A 13,223-nucleotide genomic window follows, 5' to 3' on the forward strand; every position below is an offset into this window, starting at 1 on the left:
GTTGCAAGTAGCAAATCCCAAAGGCTATAAAGGTGACTCACATCAGAAACCTAGCAAATTCCAGATGGATTCATGACATAAAAGACCAGGGAGACTTCAACTTCAACCAGAGGACACACACACACACACACACACACACACACACACACACACACACACGCATACCCCACATTGGCTTTAGGAGCCCAGCAGGCAGAGATGAGGGCAGGTGTCTGGGGAGAGGCGGAAGCTGTATTACTTGAGCTGTGCAAGCTGTGTGCTGTTCAAGTCTAAGAGCTGTTGACAACGTTAGTCTGTATGAGTGCAGCCACCCGGGAGTGGAGCGGGCACACCCACCTTTCTGGTCTTAGACCAGCACCGCACCCTTCACAGCAGGAAGGCCTCAATCGGAGCGTCTTTGGTGGGAGCCAGTGAGTCAGGCAAGGTCCAAGAGCTCACACCACTTTGCCCCACCCCTCCTGAGCACGCACTGGAGTCATAGCTAGGACAGGTGTGGCCTCCTGGTTTGCTAACCCAACTCCAACTTCCTGTCTCCTGCTGTCCTTTCCCTAATTCCTGGGGCCCACCTTCAATCTTTGGAATTGCCTGTGCTATAAAAAAAACAAAAAAAACAAAAAGCAAACCTGGTATGGCTTTGGTTCCAGATGAGCAGACCTTATGGCATTTCTCTGAAATTCAAATCTAGCAGACACACCTTGTCCTTTTCTGGCAACCCCTTGGTTGGAGCCAGAGCCAAGACTAAGGGTCACAACACACTGCCCTCTATTGGCCCGGTATAGGACAACAGGCGCAGAGTCCACCAGCCTTTGAGAATTCAACAAGTCTGAACTGTCTCCACCTCCCAGAAACATCAGAGTTCAGCATTGCCTTGAAGCCAGAGGGGCCTGGATTCTTGGTGGCTACTCTGGAGCTGCTGAGACAGTGGCTAGAAGTCGCTATATAGACCAGGCTGGCTTTGAACTCACAGAGATTTGACTGCTTTGTGAGTTCAGTTCCAAAGGGCTTATTCCTATGTCCACACAGGAGGATGAAATGCTGCTGACCAGGGTGGCGTCCTGCACCCCTGCCCTCCCTCAGCCAGCTCCCTGAGACACTGGGTATGACCTCTGTCCTAGTTTTTACAGCTCCTAGGAGTCACCTCTCCTCCCCCCTTTCTTTCCTCCTTCCTTGTCTTTACCCAGCATGGCCAGTGTTCCCCATACTTCAGATTTTTGGCTGCCTAATAGCCAGATGTCGTGAGTCTTCACCTTCATGTTTCCTCATGATTCTCCCCCCACAAAACAGCAAGAGTGCCTCACTGACCACAGAGGTACCAAAGTGGGTGAAATCTTCACCTCTAGGTCATCATTCCTTCTCCTCCTCGCTGACTCTCTCTTTCTCTCTTCCTTTTTCTTTGAGACAGAGTCTATGTAGCCCTGACTGTCTTAGAACTCACCGTATAGACCAGGCAGTCCTGGAACTCACAGAGATCAGCCTGCCTCTGCCTCCCAAGTACTGGGATCAAAGTTGTGTGCCACAGCACCAGGCCAACCTTGACCTCTGACCCATCTGCTCCTACCTCCCAAGGGCACATGCCATCACTCTTTGATTTTAAGAGAGGAAAAATTCCCATCTGTTCTGGGTTTGAATATAGCTTAAATTTGCTACCGTCCCTGGTCCCTGGAGTCAATCCGGCTCATCCCGTCAGGCCTACCAGATGATCGTGTGTACCTCTGACCTGCTGTGCAGTTCCCCTGTGTCTGGGTGTCTGGAACCCCACCCAGTCTGGAGATCTGGCTTCACTCTTCTTCCTGGCTGGATAAGAACAGCTCCTCACTCGCTGTCCCCCTCAGAAGGGCCTCTCTACAACCGTGTGGCGATTACCGGGAACTCCAGTAGGTCTTCCAGTCTCTGCCTGCCCTGACCACTTGGGGTAGGAAGATTGAGTGGTCCCTACACCTGCCCCTGCTCCTGCTGAGGGTGGCATCTCACAGTACCAGTCTGCTCTCTAGGACTGGTGACAACAACCTCAATGGAATTTGCCCAGTCCTTAGCTCTCAAAGGCACTGGCTCCCTGGTAGCCAGCCCTAGCTCAGTGGGAAAAGTGGAGCTCAAGGGTCGGTCTCTTGGTTGTTAGACCCAGGAGCCTATGTACGGCTCCAGACAATCATGACCTGCTGCCTGTAAGTCTTTGTCTCCTAGTCCTGCAGTATCACAAGACAAAAGGAGGTCACAGTCACAGGAAGTCAGTCTCTTAAGTACGCTCAATGGCAAATTCCTCATAAGATTAACTGGGATTAATCCTCGAGGGGTTGCCTTCTTCCTTTGTTTCTTTATTTTTCCCTTCCTTCCTTCCTTTCTTCCTTCCTTCCTTTCTTCCTTCCTTCCTTCCTTCTTTCCTTCCTTCTCTTTCATATGTATGTATGTATGTGTATGTATGTATGTATGTATGCATGCATGTATGCTTTTTTGAAACAGGGTCTCACTGTGTAGCCCTATCTGTTCTGGAAATCTCTATATAGACCAGGCTGGCCTTGAACTCACAGAGATTCACCTGTCTCTCTGCCTCTGTCTACCTCCATTGGGATTTAAGGCATGTGTCACCACACCAAGCAGTCCAAGGCTTTCTCACCTGCTTCTTGACTCAAACGTGAAGATCCTGTGCATTCCTCTGAACTGTATTAAAAAGTTGTTTAGCAGCCGGGTGGTGGTGGTGCACGCCTGTAGTCCCAGCACTCTGGGAGGCAGAGGCAGGCGGATTTCTGAGTTTAAGGCCAGCCTGGTCTACAGAGTGAGCTCCAGGACAGCCAGGGCTATATAGAGAAATCCTGTCTCAAAAAAATCAAATCTAAAAAACAAAACAAACAAACAAACGAAAAGTTGTTCAGCTAGGCATGGTGGTGCACATGCTTAATCCCAGCACTTGAGAGGCAGAGGCAGGTGAATCTATGGGTTTAAGGTCACCCTGGACTGCATAGTAAGTTCCAGTTTAGCCAGGGATACACAGTGAGACCCTGTCTTATAAACAGAAAGAACCTGCTGTGGGACTAGGGCTGTAGCTCCACCAGTTAGGGCATGAAGCCCTGGGACTGATCCCTAGAATTGCTTGAAAAAGGTGTGATGGTACACATCTCAACATTCAGGATGTGGTAGCAGGAAGATCATTCTTGGCTACACAGCAAGTTTGAGACCAGCCTGGGATCCATGAAGTCCTGTCTCAAAATGCATCTTTATAATGGGGTTAGTTATGTCCTCTACTCTAGGGATGTTGGGCATTCGTGACTGAAATGACCTTGGTCATGAAATGAAGCACTCATCTTTGACTTGGGGACATCAGTCTTGGGACCTGTTCTGGCATGCCCCGTGTAAGCACCGGAGTTCTGACTTCTGGGCAGGCTGCTAGCACTTCCCAGCTTTCTCTTTGGTCCCTGAGCCAGGCTGTGTTATAGATCCACTAGAGCTGTGACTGCCTTTTAAAAAATATGGTCATTTAGCAGAGGATGGTCCCTCACAGTGTCTGAGAGTGGCATCCTGGGCTAGCCACCAAGGGTCCCTTCTGTTATTCCTCCACCTTGTCTAGGACATCATTTGGGCTCAGAGAGAGGCAAAGAGACAGAAGGAAAGGTTGGAAAGAGAGACAGTAAGACCCAAGACCCTTCCCGTGTCTCTCGCTGCCTACGCCCAGGACTGAAGTGGCCTCTGCACTTCTCTCTGCTGAGACCTCAACTTACTTTTCTTTCACCCCCAGCTCCCCAACCCATGCCTGCCTATTGTCTGTCTCCAGTGGCGTCGTCATGACTTACTGATGAGAATTCCTGTTTGCTGCTGCGTATGTAGCTTGGGCACTTAGGAATATCCAGACTAGAGCTGCTCACTTTACTGCCCTTCCACCTGCTTGTCCCCAGCCATCCCTGGCCTTCCTAGACACTCCCATTCCCACTGCCTGCTGGGAAAAAGTAGATTCCCAACTCCTGTCAGGGCTGAGAGACCAGTGCATCTCTGCAGAAGGTGCCCTTGGCTACTAGATTGATGGATGCTGGGACGCAGGGGCCTGGAATGGTTTGTCTCAAAGGATGGAGACAGGCCAACTGGCAAGTGCTGCACAGCGCATGGCCAGGAACCCGGGTCATTTAGAGGCCCGAGGGCCTGCAGAGAGCTGGCTTATCTGATCCTACCTCTCTTGCCTGCCTCCTTTTCTTCTGCTTCTCCTCTCCTTCCCTTCCCCCTTCCTCCTTCCCTTTTCTCTCTTACCCTCTACACCCTTATCTTCCATGGCTTCTGCTTCAAAATCAAAATCCAGGTCCCTTAGCTTCTAGACTCTGGGGTTCGGGGCTCTGATCACCTGCCAATCCCTTATTGAAAGGCCTTCCCTGGTCCCGCCACACCCTGTAATCTGTCTGGGGTGACTGGTCATGGGCTGGGCCTCAGGTGCCTTCTTTCTGGCTGTGAGAATCCCACTTTCTCTGGTCAGGTAGAGACACCTAGTATGCTGACAGCACCTGTACAGATCTTTCTCACTTGTGTCTCCACCACAGAGGTCTTGTCCTTCTGTATTACAGTGAGCCACGGTACTGGTGAGCCTGTTTTTAGGAGTTCTCTTCCTCTCCTGTTGAGGCTCTTTCTTTCTTTCTTAGGGGCTGGGTTGGGGGTAGGGAGAAGAGATTGTCACAGAAGCCCTTTGTGTTTTCTTTCTTTCTTTCTATTTCTTTCTTTCTTTCTTTCTTTCTTTCTTTCTTTCTTTCTTTCTTTCTTTCTTTCTTTCTTTCTTTCTTTCTTTCTCTTTCTTTCTTTCTTCCTTTCTTCTTTTCTTCCTTTCTTCCTTTCTTATATGTAAGTACACTGTAGCTGTCTTCAGACACCAGAAGAGGGTGTCAGATCTCTTTATAGATGGCTGTGAGTCACCATGTGGTTGCTGGGATTTGAACTCATTGCCTACAAGAGCAGTTGGTGCTCTTAACCACTGAGCCATCTCTCTAGCCCCCTGTTTCTACAGCTACTGTACCACTGCAAAAAAAAAAAACAACAAAAAAAACCAAAAAAAAAAAAAAAACAAAACTCTCTTGCCCTTTACAGTCAGCGGGGACACAGTTCTTAGCGACAGCATGGAACACTGACTTCCATACAGGGTCTCTCTCTAAACTTGGGGCTCAGCAATTTGGCAAACTTGGCTGGCTGGAGAACCCCAGGATTCTGCTTCCCAGTGCTGGTGTTAAAGGTGTGTGCTCCGTGCCTGGCTATTTCCATGGGTGCTGGAGATCCAGACTCAGGGCCTTTTGCTTGTGTGGTAAGGATTTTACCTTTTTCAACAAAGCCAGCTTCTGTGTGTGTGTGTGTGTGTGTGTGTGTGTGGTCCCAGGGGAGACTGCCAGGAGCAGGGATATTCTTGGGGGAGGGGGTTACTCTGAGGCATGGGAGGCCATACCTTCCAGACAGGCTGGGGAGGAGTGGTTTGCTGTGAGCCTGTGCTTAGAGGATGGATGTGAGCAAAGCAACTATTGAGCCGGACCCTGAAGTCCCTGTGATCTTGATAGACCGATAGGGTTTGTTTGGAGTTAAGTCGTTTTGGGGACAAAGCCCAGTTACGTAGCCTCAAACTGTCAATAGTCCTCTGACCTCAGCCTTCTGAGTGCTGGGGTTTCAGGTGTAAGGCAGCATGCCCAGCTGTGATCCTTGCCTTAGAATTTGTGGATCTCCAAGCACATGGTTGTGGTCCCCTGTTCTGTTAAAAACAAAAACACACTAGATCAGAGAAGAAAGGAGAAGCCACCTGTAACTCCAGTCCTCAGGAGCCTGAGGTAGGAGACCGGCAGCTTTGAAGTTCATCCTGGACTGCAGAATGAGAGCTCATCTGAAGCCAGTCCTGGGGAGAGGGAGAGCACGGCCCCCTTTGGGTAGCAGCACCTCCATAATAAACTGTCTGGAATGTCCTGGGCCTGCTGCCCCCAGGCACCGCTTGTCCCATTGTGGAACTACAGGTGACTTGCTCTGCTTACTTAAAAAGAGTTGAGGTGCAATTCACAAACACAGACGTGAGGATTTCTCTTTTGTCGCATTTGTGAAGATGTGTGTGTGTGTGTGTGGGGGCGCGTGGGGTGGGGGCGCAGTGGTACTGCCTGGCTCTGCAGCAGTGCACAAAGTCGGCTGAGGAAGGGAGAAGCTGGATTCTGAGTCAGCTGGTGGCTGCAGTTCCCACCCCTTGCGGATGGAGTTGGCTTTGTCAGACTTCACAGCAATGCCTTTGTTCATGTCACAGCCCAGTTTTCAGGAAAGTGACAGTTTTGAGTGTCACTGGTAGAGTTTGCTGCTGACCACTGCCATCCTTATCCCAGAGGCAAGAGCCCCGACAACAGGCTTGTTGGCCCTCCCTCGTGGGAGGAGGGAAAGTCCTGCCACTCCCGCTGCACCCCGGCTGCACGTGGACTGCCTGGGCACTGAAGGAAGAGGTACCCCTCCGCCTGTAGCTATGGCAATGGCATCATTCTGAACTGAACCTTGTAGTCATCTGACTGCTCAGTGGTGGGGCTCCCCTGAGATCCTGTGACTAGTTTGGGAGTCCCCTTGGTTTGTCATGACGCTGTTTACTCGTTCACCCCAGGAGGAGTTCATGCAGCACACCACAGCCTGTACCCACAGGGTGGCTGGCCACGCCCCACTCCCTGTCACTGTCCTGCCGGCCAGACTGCCTGCCAGCCTAGTCTGTCTTGTCTCGGGATCTACCCATCCTGGACATTTCACAGCAATGGGATCCTACCGCGTGTGACCTTTCGTAGCTAGCTCCTTTTCCTCCAAGTGGGGCTTGCGAGGCTCACTGGTGAGTGTCGGGCATGTGCCACCCTTCCAACAGTTGTCATGGCTAAACCTCACCGCACAGCAGGCACAGAGGCAGCTCACCGTGTTTGTAATACACGGCTTGGTGGACACAGGCCTGCTTTCACAGTGACAGGAGGTCGAGGAAGGCTGCCAGTCTACCCTTCTAGGGCCACACCCCCACTTCCCCACCCTCAGCGCTGGCTCCCATCACCCACCTACCTTTCTTCAGTATCATCTACCAAAGGCGCCAGAATTTACAAGAAGAAAGTCCGAGGTTAAAGCTGTGTTCTGGGAGGCCCTTGGCGGGGTGCTCACCATCTCACCACGAACAAAGAGCAGAACTCAGCTGGCTTCGTTTGTGATTCTAGAATAAGTGGGAGACCCTCTCTTGGAGACAGTCTCATTTTCTGAAGTTCTTAGTTTAGAGACAGAGAGAAAGAGAGAGAGAAAGAGAGAGGAGGGAAGGGCAGAAGAGAAACAAAGAGATCAGCCGTAGCAGGTGATTTAAAAAAAGATTTATTTATTTTATTGTGAGTGCCCTCTCCCCTCTGCCTCCCTCTCTCTCTCACACACACATATGTGATACATATGTACTGTACATATGCAACAGATCCCTGAACTGGAATTATGAATGGTTGCAAGCTCCTGATACTGTGTTGGGAACCAAACCCAGGTCCTCTGCAAGTCCAGCAAATGCTCTTAGTCGCGGAGTGACTGAGCCGCCCCCCACTCGGTAACTTACTTGTTTGCTTTGTGAGTCTCACTGTGTAGCTCTGGCTGTACTGGGACTTACTATGGAGACCACACTGGCCTCAAAGCCACAGAGATCGCCTTGCCTCTGCCTCCCGAGTGCTGGGATTAAAGGGTGTGTCACCATGGCCAGCTCCACCCCTCATTTTTATTAGCAGCTGTAGATGGAACTCTGCTGGGCCTAGAGCACGCTGAGCTCCACCCCAGCTCCTTGAGATCCGAGGAGCGGGACACCTGACTATCTGAGGCTGTCTTCCTGCAGAAGGGCAGAAAGAGCTTTTTATTAATTAATCCAGTGAAAGGGCTGTTTGGGAGCTTCTGTTATATCACTGTAATTTTGGTTTCCCAGGTGAGATAAGACACTAAGGAGTTTCCTGTTGACCCAGAGCTTTGGCATAGATAATTCCACTGTGGTTCCCATCCTGGCCTGCAGGGCTAAGTGCAGTCTGGGTCCAAACAATGGCCTTGTTGTAATTTAGTAGGAGGGACGGCCCTAAGCCAGGGCCTGAGTCACCACAGGTAGGGCCACCTCACACCCCCACTTCCCATCCATGGTCCCTTCAGTGAGCTGATATGGGGTCTCCCTCTCCCTTTGAGACAGGTTTGTGTAGTTCAGGCTGGCCTGGAACTCAGAGATCCACCTGTCTTCCTCCCAAGTTGTGGAATTGGAGGACTTTTATCTTTCTGCTTCCATCTACCAAATGCCGATGTTAAGGGTGTGTGCCTATCAGTGGTTCTCATGACCGCTTTAAAAATCTAAGGAAAAGACAACATTTTTTGAATAATGGTAAGTATGTGAAACCATTTTACTTGATCTTTAAACTTGGTCATAGAGGGGAATATCCCACTAGACAGAGTTATCTTCAGGCTTGTTCTTTAAAAACTTATTAGCCATGTGGTTATCTTCTGAACAGTTCCTAGTGAGAGGCTAATGCTCAGATAGATGGGTCTAGAGAGCCAATGACAGGTAGCACCCACACTCACATCCCGCCCACCATCATTTTACTAGGGTGGTTCCTATGAGTATGCTGTGGTGTGGTCTGGTGGGGCCCTCAGACCTCCTGGGAATAGACCAAGCCTATCAAGAGGCTGCAGAGATGGGCTGTGTCTTCCTGCCTCCTCTGGGGATTGATCTCAGGACTTTGGGCATGCTAGGCAGGCATGTGACTACACACACACATTCCCAGCTCCTGAGGATGCTTTTCAGTCATGGAAGTAATCTTGACTACTCAGGAAGGAGCTCAACAGTGCAGGTTGGAGTTAGTGATGCCTTTGAAGAGGCAGAGGTCGCAGGTTTCTGGAAATTGAACTCAGGACCTCTGGAAGAGCAGCCAGTGCGCTTAACCTCTGAGCCATCTCTCCAGATCAGGTCTCATTTATTAAAAAAAAAAAAAATTATTTTTAAAACATATATGGGTGCTTTGCCTGCTTGTAATGTATATGAACCCTGTACAGTGCTATCAGAGGTCAGAAGAGCGTGTTGAATCCCTTGGTGCTGGAGTAACAGACGGCTGTGAGCCACCATGTGGGTACTGGGAAACAAACCCAGGTTCTTTGGAAGAACAGCAGGTACTTTTAAATGCTCATCCATGTCTTCAGCCCTGAGATCTCAGTTTTAGCTCGGTGGCCTTGAACTTGTAGACTGCTATGATTACAGATTACATACCACCATGTTGTCCAAATTCCATATTTCTATCCAACAGCAATAAAAAAATAAAAATCTATACAAACGGATGTTTCCAAATGTTCCTCTCTGGATTTATCTTAAGCTGCCTCAAAGTCCTGTTCTGGTATGAAAGTCAGTTGGAGAGGCCATTCCTCAAAAATCAAACAGAATTACTAAGCAATTCACAAGTTACAATTCTGAGTATAGAATGAAAAGAACATATCAGACCATGGAAGTGCATGCATGCCTTTAATCCCAGCACTTGGAGACTGAGGCAGGTAGCTCTCCAGTTGGAGGCCAGCAGAATGAGTTCCAGGACAGCTAGGGGTACACACACACAGAGAAATACTGTCTTGGAGGCTCATTCCCCCCCCACACACCTCCAAAAAAGACTGCTTATTGGTCTTCAGAAGAACCTGGGTTCAATTCCCAGCACCCTCATAGTGCTTCACAAACTCCTGAAACTCCAGTTTCAGGGAATCTGTTGCCTTCTTTTGATATCTGTGGAAACCAATCATGCATGCATACAGACAAAATACACATAAAATGAATAAATCCAATACTTTTTAAGAAGTAAGCTCTGCTTCACACTACAGCATAAAGCCTGGGGTTAGGATGACAGTCAAAGAACCAGTGTGTAGACGCCATTTCCGAGGCCCTGAGAGGTATTAGCAGCAGAGAGAAACTGGAGGGGTGTCTGTCAGGGGCTTAGGGGAAAGGTTCAGTGTGCGATGAGATCGTGGTGTCTGCTGGTAAGCACAGGAATATTGGAATATACAGGAATATGCCTGCTGAGTTCACTTACCACAGGAGGAGGAGGAGAACAGACCGGGCTGAGTGTATTCAAAGGTTGTACTCTGTAATCAGCAATCTCAAGCACTGACCTGGTGACAGGTGAACACAGAGGAGCATGACATCCCCATGGCCACAGTGTCCTAGAGGGAAGGAAGCATGGTGGCTTTATGGTTGGGAGACCTGACGGGCTTCACCCAAGGGACAGAGGTTCTCTCTCTCTCTCTCTCTCTCTCTCTCTCTCTCTCCAGGGTTTCTGTGTTGTAGCCCTGGCTGTCCTGGAGCTCACTCTGTAGACCAGGCTGACCCCGAACTCAGAAATCCAACTGCCTCTGCCTCCCAGAGTGCTGGGATTACAGGAGTGTGCCACCACTGCCCGGCTAGATGTGATTTCCAATTTTCATTTTATATGCTGCTGGGGGTAGAATTTAGATGTTATGCTAGGCTAGCACTCTACCTGCTGAATGACATCCTCAGCTCTTGAGGGCCCATGACCTATCCTCATAACGTTTTTTGTCAGACATGTACCCTTGTGGTCCAGTGTAGCAGACAGGTCTGGCATCCCAGCAGCTGGAAGCTGGGGGCAGAATGATTAGGAGTCCAAGTTCATTCCCAGCCTCCTAGGAAGCTTAAGACAGTATGAGCTACATAAGACTATGTCTCACAAAAACAGAAAAATGTGAACTTGATATTGCATCCAAGTCTACCTGATCACCACTGAAGAACCAATTCTCAGGAGCCAAGAGTCTGTGAGCAGGAGCAGGAGAGTTACCTAAGGACTCGTGCTCTGAGACACCGAAGAGCAGGAGAGCCTGCAGGGGTGGCTCAGCAGTGCAGAGCACTTGATCTCGCAGAGGACCTAGGTTCAGTTATTAGAACTCATGCGGCAAATTACATTCATCCAGAACTCCCTTTCCAGGAGATGCAATGCCCTCTTCTGACCACTAGGGAACCAGGCACACATGTGGCACACATAAATTCTGTCCAGTGGACCCAGGGTCAATTCCCAGCACCCACATGGCAGCTCACAACTGTCTAACTCCAGTTCCAGGGTGTGGCACACACACACAGACACACACACACAGACACACACACACACACACACACACACACACACACACACACACACACACACACACACAAATAAATCTTTTAAAGTCCTTAAATACAAAACAAAATCTTATAAAAAATAAAGTGGAAAGAGTAAAACATCTGACAGACCTTTGGCTTACGCACACACATATACATGCACACACACACACAAACATTACGCGCATGTGTTACAGACATTACAGAGGTCATTGTACTCTAAGAACCAGACTGAAAAATAAAAATAATTACCCCTGCCACAAGGCCATGGCATCAAGCTTCATTTTCTTTTATTAAAAGATTTATTTGGGGCTGGTGAGATGGCTCAGTGGTGAAGAGCACTGACTGCTCTTCTGAAGGTCCTGAGTTCAAATCCCAGCAACCACATGGTGGCTCACAACCATCCCTAATGAGATCTGATGCCCTCTTCTGGCGTGTCTGAAGACAGCTACAGTGTACTTACATACAATAATAAATAGATCCAAAAAACAAAAACAAAAACAAAAACAAAAACAAAAACAAAAACCTATGTGTGTTAGGTTTCTCTAGCCAGGCGGTGGTGGCGCATGCCTGTAACACCAGCACTCTGGGAGGCAGAGGCAGGAGGATTTCTGAGTTGAGGCCAGCCTGGTCTACAGAGTGAGTTCCAGGACAGCCAGGGCTACACAGAGAAACCCTGTCTTGAAAAAAAAAACAAAATCCAAAAAAACAAAAAGAAAAAAAAAGTTATTTGTATGTGTATGGGGGAGGAGAGTCATGTATGGGTGAGGGGAGGGTGATCTTTGTGTGCACATGGAGGCCAGAAGTGGGTGTTGGGTGCTTTCCATCTTCTCCTTTGAGAGAGGATCTCCCCCTGAACTTCAGGCTGTTTTCTCACTAGGCTGTGAGCCAGCGTGTCCTAGCAACCATCCTAGATTGGCTGGACTCAACCTGTAACCTGGGTTACAGGTGTGTGTAGGATGCCCCATTTGTTACATGGATGCTGGAATTTGAACTTCAATCCTTATGTTTTCACAATAAGTGCTTTTAGCTGTTGAGTCATTTCTCCAGCCTTCCTGTCACCAAACTTAAACTACATTGCTTATCTGACCTGCAAAATCAAGATTGAAGAAGTAATAAAATAGTCAAACTGCCAAAGCAGGTCGTTTATAATTGGTGTGATAATGAAATAATCCTTCGCGTTTCCCTTCTCTCTCCTTCCTTCTTTCCCTATCTTCCTCCCTCCCTCCCTTCCTCTTTCCCTCCTTCCATCCTCTCTCCCTTCCTCCCTTCTTCCTTCCTCGAGGGAGGGTCTCCCTAGGGGCTTCTGGCTAGCCTGGAATTTGAAACAGGCCAGGCTGGTCTTGAACTTACACTGATCCTTGTGCCTCTGCTTGGTTTCTGGGACACAGACTTGACGTTATTTTCCAATTGTTTTGTGACCTGCTGTGGGCTCCAGCTCTGTTCAGCCTTTCTAGCTTGTAAATCCAACCCCTTCAGTATGCTCATGGGACACTCGCTCCACTTTTATTGAAGAGAAGGTTGGCCTGGTTCAGTAACTGCAAAGCAATTAACATCCCTAAACTAAAGCGGTATCACCATTTTGCAAGGCATATATGTGGGCAGCACTGGGGCACAGGGGAGGGCTCCATATTCCTTGGGAATGCAAATGACATCGCCATAGGAACCCTAAGAAAGGTGTAGGTGAGAATTGAGGGCAGCAGATGCGCAAGGTGGATGGTGCATTCTGGCCATTGTTAAGTTCAACAAGCCCCGGGGGGGAGGTGGGGCTGGAGAGATGGCTCAGAGGTTAAGAGCACTGACTGCTTTCCCAAAGGTCTTGAGTTCAAATCCCAGCAACCACATGGTGGCTCACAACCATGTGTAATGAGATCTGATGCCCTCTTCTGGTATGTCTGAAAACAGGTACAGTGTACTTACATATAATAAATAAATAAATCTTAAAAAAAAAAAAAAAAAACCCTTACCAAGAGGTCAGCTGCTGCCTTCCTCATCACCCTAAATGGGAGTCACACTAGAGGGGCGTGCCTGTCCATGGGCTGAAATCAGAAGAGACTGGCTCTCAGGAGTAGTTGCTGACCCCGGGGGCTGTGGGCCCTTCCCTAAACCACGGTGCAACCAGGGCTGAAGACTCTCG

This window comes from Apodemus sylvaticus, chromosome 5, assembly GCF_947179515.1.
Source record: "Apodemus sylvaticus chromosome 5, mApoSyl1.1, whole genome shotgun sequence".
In the NCBI taxonomy this organism is placed as follows: domain Eukaryota; kingdom Metazoa; phylum Chordata; class Mammalia; order Rodentia; family Muridae; genus Apodemus; species Apodemus sylvaticus.